Raw genomic sequence first — 12,467 nt, 5'->3', positions numbered from 1 at the left:
CAGTCACTTTCTGCTGTATCCTGCAGAATGTTTCGCAGACTCTTTCATGAGTCAGGAACCCCAAAAGACCGTGTCACCTTAAGGCAAGTTCAGCAGTCCTCTCTCTGTGGGTTCTCTGGGTCCATTTTATGCAACAGTCCAGGCAAGAGCAGTTTCTTGCCCAAATGGCTATCAAACTCCATAAGGATCCTCTTCGATGCCCATCTTCTTCTTGAAGTAGATTGGTGCCGCCAGGAGCAGAGTGTCTCATTGTCATGAAAAGTCCTAAGTTATTAAAACATTAAATGCCATATTCTGCAGTCTTTGAAAGATATGAAGAATGTCTATCTAACTGAAATGTATCTCTATATATCTAGAAAATCTAACTAACATGACTACAAGCTTGACTATTACTGATGATTATCCATAACCTATATTTCTTAATTATACATTACATTTTTAAATGAACTACACAATCACAATACCTTAATCAAGATCAGAAATACATATACATATAACAAAATTGCCTGTAAAATCCACACCAATGCAAATTACTCATACCTATATCATTTCCCCCTTTAAATGTAAAAGAACATTTATAAACAATATTTTGGGAACATGGGCGCAGTTTTTCTCTCCAAACTGCTTCCTGCTGAATGGGGGCGCTGTTAATCAGATCGTTTAGGGTGTAACCTGTGTGTTAGGTTCATCTCAGTTGGCAGTTGAGTGAAGTAATTTTGTGAAGATGTTCACAGCAACTTTTCGGGAGGTCGTGGTCTATCATACCAAATTGGGATAGAAGAAATCCACAGGGTCTGGTCCTCTGTGAAAACAAAAGAAGACCCTTTCCAAAGTATCATATCCTTAGACCCAAATTTTGAAATCGTAATACCTTTATATCCATTCTGGTTTAGCTTGGCAGCCCATGTAATGAAATGTCTGTCTGTACTTAGCTCCTTTACAGTCAAAAATTTTAAAGAAAACACAATGTACATAATCCAGACTCTCTGTGAATTTTTCATTTTTACGTGGCTTATTTTTCTTTATTTCTTTTAATCTCTTAACTATCTGTACTCTGTCTCTTTAAAGACTTTACCTTTTTTTTTAAACCATTAACTTTATCTCTATATTCTTTTTCTTCTCTCTCTCAAGTCTATGTGCATTCATCCAACAGTGTGGTCTTTTATGTCTGAATCTGTTTTATTGTGAATCTGTAACATTTTTTTACTATCCAAGAACATTTCTTAAAATGTTAAGCAGTTCTTAAAAACTTAAGTTGCACCATGTACAGGTAATATGGTACCACCTGTGTCCTGCCCAGTCTAAACCTTAACTGTGCTGTTATTATGGTAATTACGGTAGTTCCTGCCAACCAGCACAGTTCAGCAAGGAGCAGCCGCTCCTGCCTCAGATCCATTTGGTGCCCCTGAGCTGTGCTCAGTTTCAGGCACACAGCAAGTCCTCATTGGAGCCGCACTCAGCAGTTTAATTTTGAGACTGAGCATGCAGCACAGAAACTCTTTTTATCCAAGTTACAACCAAATCTGACACGCAGAGCATTGCGGAGTCTGAAAACACGTCTCTTCCACCATGCTCTTCTGCCTGCCTAAGCCTGATTCTGCCATCTGCCCAGGTGCAGGCGGGGAGCGCTGAGAGCACTCTCCTTCCGATCCCAAGCGGGAACATAAACATCCAGTCCCATAAAATCCATTGAAATGCTTTAAAGCCAGAGTTTGCACTGGCGGCATAGTCCCAAGAAGCCGCACTTTAAAATGACGCAGCTTTTTTTTCTGTTGCTGTTGCCGAATCAGGAAATCTCTCTACAGCACGCCACCAACAAACAGCAAAAATCTGTGTTAAAGTCTCTCTCCCTTATTTTTAAGCCTTCTCAGGTTTTTAAGTGGATTTAGTCCATCACGTCGGGCGCCATTCTGTTGTAGTACGGAGCGGCGGGCTGTGTCCCGCCACCCAGCTAGCTTTACCCAAAATAATTACACGGAAACTGTATTCTTTTAAACACTGCCTGACCTGTAGGATTATTTGGTATACCTGTAATGTGTTTTATATTATAATAATCAAAAAAGCGTTTCATTTTCTTAGATACATATGCTGGACCATTATCTGTCTTTATTTGCGCAGGTATACCCATGATGGCCATAACTTCCAATAAATGTGTGATTACTGAATCAGCCTTTTCTGAGCTCAGGGCAGTAGCCCATTGAAAACCTGAATACGTGTCTATGGTGTGGTGTACATATTTTAATTTACCAAATTCCATAAAGTGGAACACATCCATCTGCCAGATTTCATTTCTCTTAGTACCCTTTGGGTTACTCCCTGCAGGCAACGGTGTTTGATTATAGAAAGAACAAGTAGGGCATCTCTTTATAATGTCCTTAGCTTGTTGCCAAGTAATGGAAAATTCTTTCTTTAGGCCTTTACTATTGACATGATGCTTCTTATGAAATTCCGAGGCCTGCAACACACTTCCAATCAATAATTGATCAATCTCAGCATTGCCTTGGGCTAGAGGACCAGGCAGACCTGTATGGGACCGGATGTGTGTTATGTACATCGGACAAAGCCTGTTCCTGATTATGTCTTGTACCTGGATAAACAGTGAAGTCAACTCTGTGTCATCTGGTATAAATTCAGCGGTTTCAATATGCAAGATAACTCTTTCTGCATATTGTGAATCTGTAACTATATTAAGAGGTTCTTTAAAATCCCTTAGCACCATAAGAATGGCATATAATTCTGCCTTCTGGACAGAATTATAAGGGCTTTGTTCCACCTTACTCAATTCATCTGACTTGTAACCTGCTTTCCCTGATTTATTTGCATCAGTATAGAACGTACGGGCTCCAGTTATTGGAGCATCACGTACAATTCTAGGAAGAATCCAAGAAGTTCTTTTTATGAGATTAAGTCTATCACTTTTGGGATAGTTGCTATTAATTTCTCCCAAAAAGTTAGCACAAGCTCTTTGCCACGGTTCATTGTCTTCCCATAACTTTTTTATTTCTTCAGTAGTAAAAGGCACTATAATTTCTGCTGGGTCTATACCTGCTAGTTGACGAAGTCTCAGCTTACCTTTTATAATTAATTCAGAGACCTTTTCCACATAAGTTTTTAATTTTTTACTTGGTTTATTAGGTATAAATATCCACTCTAAAATAATATCTTCCCTCTGCATTAGAATCCCTGTAGGAGAAATTCTGGAAGGCAATATGACTAGGATGCAGCTAAGATTTGGGTTCACCCTATCCACATGTGCCTCCTGTAATTTTTCCTCAATCATTGTCAGTTCCTTTTCTGCTTCAGCTGTCAGTTCTCTTGGACTATTCAAATCTTTATCACCATCTAAGGTTTTGTTTAAATGAACTATTAGATCAGGTGTTATCCCAACAGCTGGTCGTAGACTGGAAATGTCTCCTAACAATCTTTGGAAGTCATTAAGAGTCTTTAACCGGTCTCTCCTAATTTGTGCCTTTTGCGTTTTAATTTTCTCTAACCCTATTCTGTAACCTAGGTAATTAATAGAATTTCCTCTTTGAATCTTTTCAGGGGCAATTTGTAATCCCCACCTAGGCAAGACTTTCTTTACTTCTTCAAACATCCTTTCTAAAGTATCTTTATTTGAATCAGATAATAAGATGTCATCCATGTAATGATAAATGATGGACTTGGGGAATTGTTTACGAATTATTTCCAATGGCTTACTTACAAAATATTGGCACAGTGTAGGACTATTGAGCATACCCTGTGGGAGGACAGTCCACTGATATCTCCTATTAGGCTGAGAATTATTATAAGTAGGCACTGTGAAGGCAAATTTTTCTCTATCCTTTTCTTGTAACGGTATAGTGAAAAAACAATCTTTCAAATCAATAACTATAAGAGGCCATCCTTTTGGTAACAGAGAAGGCAAAGGAATTCCAGATTGTAGTGGGCCCATAGGTTGAATTACTTTGTTGACAGCTCTTAGATCTGTCACCATTCTCCATTTACCAGATTTCTTTTTTACAACAAATACAGGAGAATTCCAAGGGCTGGTTGATTCTTCAATATGGTGAGCATCTAGTTGCTCTTGCACCAGCTGTTCCAATGCCTGTAGTTTATCTTCAGCTAGAGGCCATTGTTTGGTCCATATTGGCTTCTCAGTTAGCCATTTTAAAGGTAGGGCCGTTGGTACCTCTAAAGGTTTGGTATTTGCTGTATGTTCTTGTACAGCCTGAATGGCTGGTGACCTTTTCCCATAATACCTCATCATATCCTTCCCAGAATTATGAGTTCCTGGAAATACAGGAATGTTAATCTGGGTATTCCATTGCTGTAGCAGGTCACGGCCCCATAAATTTATGGCAATATTGGCTATATATGGCCTTAGTCTTCCTATTTGCCCTTCGGGCCCTATGCATTCAACCCATCTTGTGCTTTGTTTTACACGAGATAGGGTTCCAATTCCCAGGAATTGAACATCTACCTCTTGAAGAGGCCAATTCGGATGCCAAGATTCTGGGGTAATGATACTTACATCCGCACCTGTGTCTAATAAGCCTTCAATAAAAGTGCCATTTATACAGACTCTTAGCTTTGGTCTTTGATCATTAATAGAAGTCTGCCAAAATATACGTTTACTCTGTCCTATTGGGTTTTTTGACTCATCCTCCACACGTAATTCTTCATTTAGACCAGTATTACTTTTTACAGCAGAAATTGGAGCTTTTAATTTTCTTGGTGAGGCACGTTCTCCACTGTGACTGGGAATGACTGGGCCACTGTTGGCTTGGGGGCCTGCGAGAGGCCCCCCAAGGAGTTTCCCGATGATATCGGATTGCCCCGTCTGTCTGTTGTTGACCTACATTCGTTGGACCAATGCCTGCCTTTACCGCATCTCCTACATATACCTGAAGGCCGAGGTCTCCTATTTTTGTCATTCCCAGAAGAGATATTATTCCTAGAAATTCTTTGCCTGCAATTCCTTTGCAAATGTCCTAATTTACCACAATTAAAACACCTGGCAGTTTGATGTCTCCTCATTGCTTTGGAAATCGCTTCTCCTACCCAAGATTCATCATTATAGCTAAACGTCTCAACATTCATCGTATGCTGAATCCATTCATCCATAGGTGCTGATCTAGACTTTAAAGGCCCAATTATCTTTTTGCATTCTATGTTTGCATTCTCAAAAGCTAGAGATTCAAGAAGTATTCGTCTAGCTTCTGGGTCTGTTACCCCTATGTCCAGAGCCTTAATTAATCTTTGCAAAAAGTCAATAAAGGGTTCTCTCTGTCCCTGCCTAATTCTGGTATATGATTCGACCCTTTTTGCTGGATCTTGTATCCTATTCCAAGCATTTAAAGCTGCTTGGTGACATAGACACAGTACTTCATCGTCATAAAGAGCTTGGACCTGTGGATCAGCATATTCTCCTGCACCAAGAATTTGATCTTGGGAAACCTCAATACCTTTTGCTCTTCCTTGCTGTTCCATATGTTTGGATTCTTCTCTGAAATAAATTCCAAACATCAAGGAAGGTCCATTATCTAAAACTGCAGACACTAACTGATGGAAATCATGGGGAGTAGCTCTAGCATTAGAAGCCCAAGTCCTTATCATTTCCTTTACATATGCATTGTGCAAGCCAAAATTAACAACAGCTTGCTTAATTTCTTTCAGATCATTCATTGCTATTGGCGTCCATCTAGCTTCTCTGACTCCCTTTGAGCCTTTAGAAGTTGATGCTTTTTCAGAATTAAGTATAGGGTATGTCGCTAGAACCCTGGGTAAGCCAGTTCTAATAGCTGGTGGAGGCCTTGTATCCTGTCCTTGTGCCTCCTTACTCTGTTCACCAGCTGCAATAATTTCCCCAATCTTTTCAAATCTTTTTATCATTGTCTCTCTTAAATCCTGAATCTCCTGACCTGTATATATTTCCAGTGATTTCACTGAGGTATCAATTTTTTGGTCCCCATTCTGCACCTGTGATTCCAAAGCTTTAATTTTTTCCTTCAAAGATAACATGTCCTCCTTAAACTTTTCTTGTATATCATGTAGATTCCCATCTTGGAGGTACATTCTGTCTGTTACCTTATCAAAACTTTGTGATAAAGTCTGAACGTCAAATTCAACAGCCTGAACCCTTTCAGGTAACTTTCTAATACCCTTGGATATGGAATCAATTTTGTCTGTCATAGTATCCACTTGTTCAGATAACCTCTGATTTTCAATAATTTTAATCCTGTCAATTAGTTGTTCATTATTAGTTCGTAAAGATTCTATCATTCTTAGGAGTGCCATATTCTTCTGTTCATTATTAGTACGTAAAGATTCAATCGTTCTTAGGAGTGCCATATTCTTCCTTAATGATAGAATATGGAAAAGAAAACTGAAGGCTAGTAACAAGCAAATTAAGGTATCCCCATAATCATATAAACCTTGTATGATGTAATTCATTGTATTAGTAAATATAAATTTACTAATCCATTGTATTAGTGAAAACAAAGCAGTAAAATTTGCGTTAGAAACAAAAACTGCAATATTACCTATTATCCAGCAGGTGGCGCTGTTGCAGAGTCGCGGTGAAAACATGGTCCTGTTTCAGTGCCTTAGTAGATGTTAAAAACTGGAAAATTCAAGTTTCTCAACAAAATAAATCTAATTAAATCAATTCCTGAGACGGAACAAGTCACCCTGAGGGGTTGCAGCTTTCAGCAACCACGTGCTCTGGTTCGTGCCACTTAAGAGCTGTACTTGCAAGGGAGATTTAAAAATGACTCAGAAAAGAGCAAACCACGCGGCCAGAGACTATGCGGGCCTGTGAAGTTTAAATCCACGTGGGGAGTCCAAGGCCGCTGGCGGCTGAGGAAGGGGAGGGCTCCCGCCAAGCCGAACTAGAGCCCGCCAAGCCCGCGGCCGCCAAGCTGAACTTGCGCCCGCCAAGCCCGCAGCCGCCAAGCCGAACTTGGGGCCGCCAAGCCGAACTCGCGGCTGCGAGTGGGGAAAGGAGAGGTTCTAAAACCAAATGTTGGGCGCCAAAATGAAGGCGTAAGTCACAAACAATGCCACACCAATTCGGGGTTATGATTATTAGGGTGGTATTTATTTAAAGGGGAAAAAACTTACAGATCACTGTCCCAGGCAACAGCCCTCTTTGCAACCAGGAAAGGAGTCTAGTCGCAGGCGGAGCAGGAAGTGAAGAGAGAGCGAAGAGGGAAGTGGCCGCTTTTTTAAAGGGAGAGAAACCACGCCCCAGTGGGCTGGTACCTCAGCGGTGATAGGCTGGAGGAGTGGGAGGACCTCCCGCAACACCTCCCCCTTTTGTTTAAATAAGAGAGTTCTAAACCTACTATGAAATTATATAAAATAAGTACAAATATCCTATTCTAACTAGCTTAGGTCTTGTATAATAAATAACTTGGCCAAGTCATGAGAGAAAGTAACTACATTTATATAGTCTTCAACCCCATCGAAGATCTGAGAAGGGAAATAATGTTACCTGGGTAATTAGGAAGTTCAGTAGAACAACTTGCAAAACATGCAACAAATTACAGAGACAACTAGCTACCTGGGCAATCACCCAAAGTCACATTAGCAGCGTTGAAGCAACCAACTTTGGCTAAGGCCTAACATAACTGACATACCATTTTCTAAGGCAAGCAACTTTTCAAAACTATCTTACCCTGTCTTGGCAGGATATGACAGTCCTGTTTTATCCATTGATGCATGCTCTGTATCTTTGTCAGTTGTTGAGGTATGGGCATTTCTTTGCCCAAACGCCAGTTCTGCCAAAAAGAAAGGCTCCAGGTGGAGTGTCTTTGGTGCTCAACATTCTCTCGGGAATAGAGTGGTGTTGCCAGGAGCAATTGTGTCTCACTACCACAAAACTCTGAGTTAGATTAAAGGCCATTTTCTACAGCTCTTTGAAGAAGTTGAAGATTATCTATCTATACTGAGTATAATCTCTATATATCTAAAGAACCTGATTAGTCTATTATAAATGACAAACTTAGATGACTATTAGTCTATATAATTCTCAATATCTATCTAACTTAAAGACTAAGACAATAAACGACTGTGAAACAAATGAGGACAATGACCTCCAAATATAAACAATGTACAAATATACATTGCAGTAGGCAAATATATATCAATACACAATCATTATATAAGTATCTTAATCAGAGGTAGAAATGTACACTGCAAAATGGTAAATATATACAATATATATATATATATATATCAATACAATATATGTCAATACATAAAAAAAATGTTTTAAACAGAGGTAGAAACATGCATGCGTACAATAGTCAATATAATTTAACTTTGTATCAATATACAAGAATCTATACCAATGTATTTGTCTAAAAACAGTAACTCACAATTACAAATCTATTATCCCATCATCCCTCTTTTTTTTTTTTTTTTAAATGATCCCTGAGCGTATAAAATTCCTCCCCCAACCCTCAATCGTGTACTAATTATAATCAACCCCTAAATGATGTCCCTAAACCCAAGGGCAAGTTTTACTGGGAAAGGGGACGTCGTCCTCTAGAATTACTTCCAGCTGTCATGGGGGCGACGTTCTTTCTGGGGGATCCTGTGAAAGTGAAATGATGGTTAAATTTCAAGATCAATGTCTTTTAAAATTGCCAATAGTCTCTGAGTATTTTGTGCAGGTCTGGCCAAAATGTTGTATAAGATGTGCACCATTTCAGCTAACCAAGTTGGAACTGTCTTGTGCAGCTGGTACCAAAAGCAGGTCTTGTAGTAGCGCTATCAGCATCATGACGTCATATCAACCAGGTGGACCTCGCTTGAGCATTTGAACCCTCAAATCCCACTGCTAGTGACACACTTCCTCCAACAAGGCCACACCTCTGAATAGTGCCACTGGTGACCAAACATTCAAATCTATGAGCCTCTGGGGGCTAGTCCCATTCAAACCACCACAACCAGCAATGCAAATGTTGGTGGGAGGACAGCACCTCCAGAGAATGTCAGGAATACAAATTTCTGTCACAACAAGCAGCCCAGGAATTAATCCATGAACCAGATTTAGCAGGAAGAAACCTGCAGTTATGTCCGGCATCTCTCATTGTCTAGTTCACTTTTGATCACCAGGAACCACATGGTGGCTCACAACCATCTGTAATGAGATCTGGTGCCCCCTTGAGGAAGAGACCTTGTCAGTCGTCCTCATCAACTTAGACCATGAAACCCAATGTGGAAAAGTTCAACAGGTCTGGAAGTGTCTCTGGCTGAGAGATATTAACTAACAAAGGAAATGGTAATTGCTTCTAAAGCCTGGAGCCTGCAGGTCTCACAAGGACATAAGATATTAGGTTAATTTCCTAGGTCCAGAACTAGCCCTGCAGAGGTGACAGAGGTGAATATTTTACTTAACTTGTGGACTTAAGATGGCTATAAACAAAATACAGCTCTCAAAATACAGGTCTTTGCTTCCAGCATCTGAGATCTAAGTGCAGTCCCAAGCCTTTCTTAGGGTGGGTTTTTAAGCACAAAAACTACATTGACAAAGAAGCAAAAAAATGACAAATGGAAAAAAGAAAAGCATATTTAACAAATGGTGCTGGCATAACTGGATATCAACATGTAGAAGAATGAAAATAGACCCATATCTATCACTGTGCACAAAACTCAAGTCCAAATGGATCAAAGACCTCAACATAAAGCCAGCCACACTGAACCTTATAGAAGAGAAAGTGGGAAGTACACTTGAATGCATTGGCACAGGAGACCACTTCCTAAATATAACCCCAGCAGAACAGACACTGAGAGAAACAATTAATAAATGGGACCTTCTGAGACTGAAAAGCTTCTGTAAAGCAAAGGACATGGTCAACAAGACAAAACAACAGCCTACAGAATGGGAAAAGATCTTCACTAACCCCTAACTAACAGAGGTCTGATCTCCAAAATACACAAAGAACTCAAAAAATTGGTAATCAAAAGAACAATTAATCCAATAAAAAAATGGAGTACAGACCTAAACAGAACTCTCAACAGAGGAATCTAAAATGGCTGAACGACACTTAAGGAAATAGTCAGCATCTTTAGTCATCAGAGAAATGCAAATCAAAACAACTCTGAGATTCCATCTTATACCTGTAAGAATGGCCAAGATCAAAAACACTGATGACAACTTATGCTGGAGAGGTTGTGGGGAAAGGGAACACTTCTGCACTGCTGGTGGGAATGCAAGCTGGTACAACCCCCTTGGATGTCAGTGTGGTGATTTCTCAGAAAATTAGGAAACAACCTTCCTAGTAATACCACTTTTGAATATATATCCAAAGGATGCTCAATTGTGCCACAAGGGCATGGGGCATGTGCTCAACTATGTTCATAGCAGCGTTGTTTGTCATAGCCAGAACATGGAAACAACCTAAATGCCTCTTGACTGAAGAATGGATAAGGAAAATGTGGTACATTTACACAATGGAGTACTACACAGCAGAAAAAAATAACGACACCTTGAATTTTGTAGGAAAATGGATGGAGCTAGAAGACATTATTTTGAGTGAGGTAACCCAGACACAGAAAGACAATCATCACATGTACTCACTCATAGGAGGTTTTTAAACATAAAGCAAAGAAAACCAGCCTACAGATCACAACCCCAAAGAACTTAGACAACAATGAGGATACTAAGAGAGACTTACATAGATCTAATCTACATGGGAAGTACAAAAGGACAAGATCTCCTGAGTAAATTTGGAGCATGGGGACTTTTGGGGAGGGCTGAAGGGGGGAGGGGAGAGGCAGGGATAGGAGCCGAGAAAAATGTAGAGTTCAATAAAAATCAATAAAAAAGGAAAAAATAAAACACATCCTGGGTTGAAAAACCCAGTTAGCAAGAACAGTGAGCCAGAAGCAGAACTACAGAAGCCAAAAGCAAGGTTGGCACATTTGGAGACTCCCAGAACTATGGGCTTTGATGGGAGTAGGCCTTTGTTCTCTTTCTGCCAGGTGGTATACCCTAATTGCTGAGTTTCAAGGCCTGGATGGTTCCTTCATCATGGTATTAGTTTTGCTACAGTCTAGGGTCTGTTACGTTCCCCACTGGTTCTATGGATATGAATCAAACCATGGTTCATATGGGCCCCGGGGGGGGGTGGGGGGATGGCGGGTACATCATCTTCTTAGCACCAGCAGTCTGCCAGAACTTATGTCTGTTTTACATCGTAGGCAGTTGAGCAACAGGGTCCTGTAGTGAGGGCTAGAAGCAAAAGTTAGCCAAGGGTACCAGGAGAACAAAGATGGCATCTCCTTTCTCTTTCCTGAAGGCTATTTCTGAGCATAGCTAAACTTTCTCTAATTATCTCTGACTGGTTGGCACAGAAGCAACGAGTTTCTCCCAGCACCACACAGAGGCCTCCCTGTTTTATAAAGAGGAGGTCCAATCCTCTTCATTCTGAAGAACAACCTCGTCTAAAGAATCTCACTGGGCTTCCACATGGGAAGCAGAATCTTCAAGATGGTCTGGTGAAGTAATAAGGGTGGCAGCGGGGCTGCGTCCCCAACACCCCAGCTGCCTGCCCAGCTAGCTTATGCCCGAAATAACAACACACAAACTGTATTCATTTAAACACTGCTTGGCCCTTTAGCTCTAGCACTTACAGGCTAATTCTCACATCCCAATCAACCCATCTATAACAATGTGAGAACCGGTCTTACCGGGAAGATTCTAGCCTAGTCCATCCTGGGTCGGAGCTTCATCCCGGGAGCGGGGCATGGCGTCTCTCTCAGGCGTCTGCTCCTGAGAGAGCTGTGGAGTCTCTGACCTCACTTCCTGTTCCTCCCAGTGTTCTGTTCTGATTACTCCTCCCACCTATCTTCTAACCAATAAAATGGGCCAGGGCAGTTCCTTTATTAGCCAATGACCTTCCTCCATCAGTCTGGGTCCATGTCTTTTCAATCACGGAGCTTCTCTATGTTTTGATCTCCTATAATTAGGGTTGAAGTCTCAACTGCAGCAGGGCCTGTGATTCCTGCCCCCACTAATGGAGAAATGAGAACGGGGAAGGCTCGCTGTGCATGGGAAGGTCCGGAATTTAGATTTAGGCTGTACCTGCCCTCTTCACCATTACAAATGAACCCTTGTGCTGGAACATACACAAGGGTGAAGAGGAATGAGGTCTCCTCCAGTGCAAACAATTCAGAAGACTCACACTGGTTAAGCTGGTAGTTAAAGCAAGCTAGGTAGTCTCTTGGGTCTGAAAAGGCATTTGGCTGTCGCTCCTGAAATCAACCTACAGGGATCTATCTGCCCAGGCGGAACCATGTGGGGGAGGGAGTATCTTGGTGACATTAACAGGCATCCTTCCCCTGGAGATGCCCCAGGGTGAGCTTAGGTTGGTCCCATTTACAGTTGTCAGGGTTGGAAGTGGAGCTCTGATTAGCTTTGGGCTTCCCGGTTCCAGTCTTAGGCTGATGGGGATTTGGGGCCTTTCCGACAG

Source organism: Microtus oregoni, unplaced genomic scaffold (genome assembly GCF_018167655.1).
Source record: "Microtus oregoni isolate MIOR12 unplaced genomic scaffold, Mior012 000045F_ref0000178, whole genome shotgun sequence".
Taxonomy (NCBI): Eukaryota; Metazoa; Chordata; class Mammalia; order Rodentia; family Cricetidae; genus Microtus; species Microtus oregoni.
The sequence above is the reverse complement of the archived record's forward strand: the minus strand, read 5'-3'. Positions refer to the sequence as shown.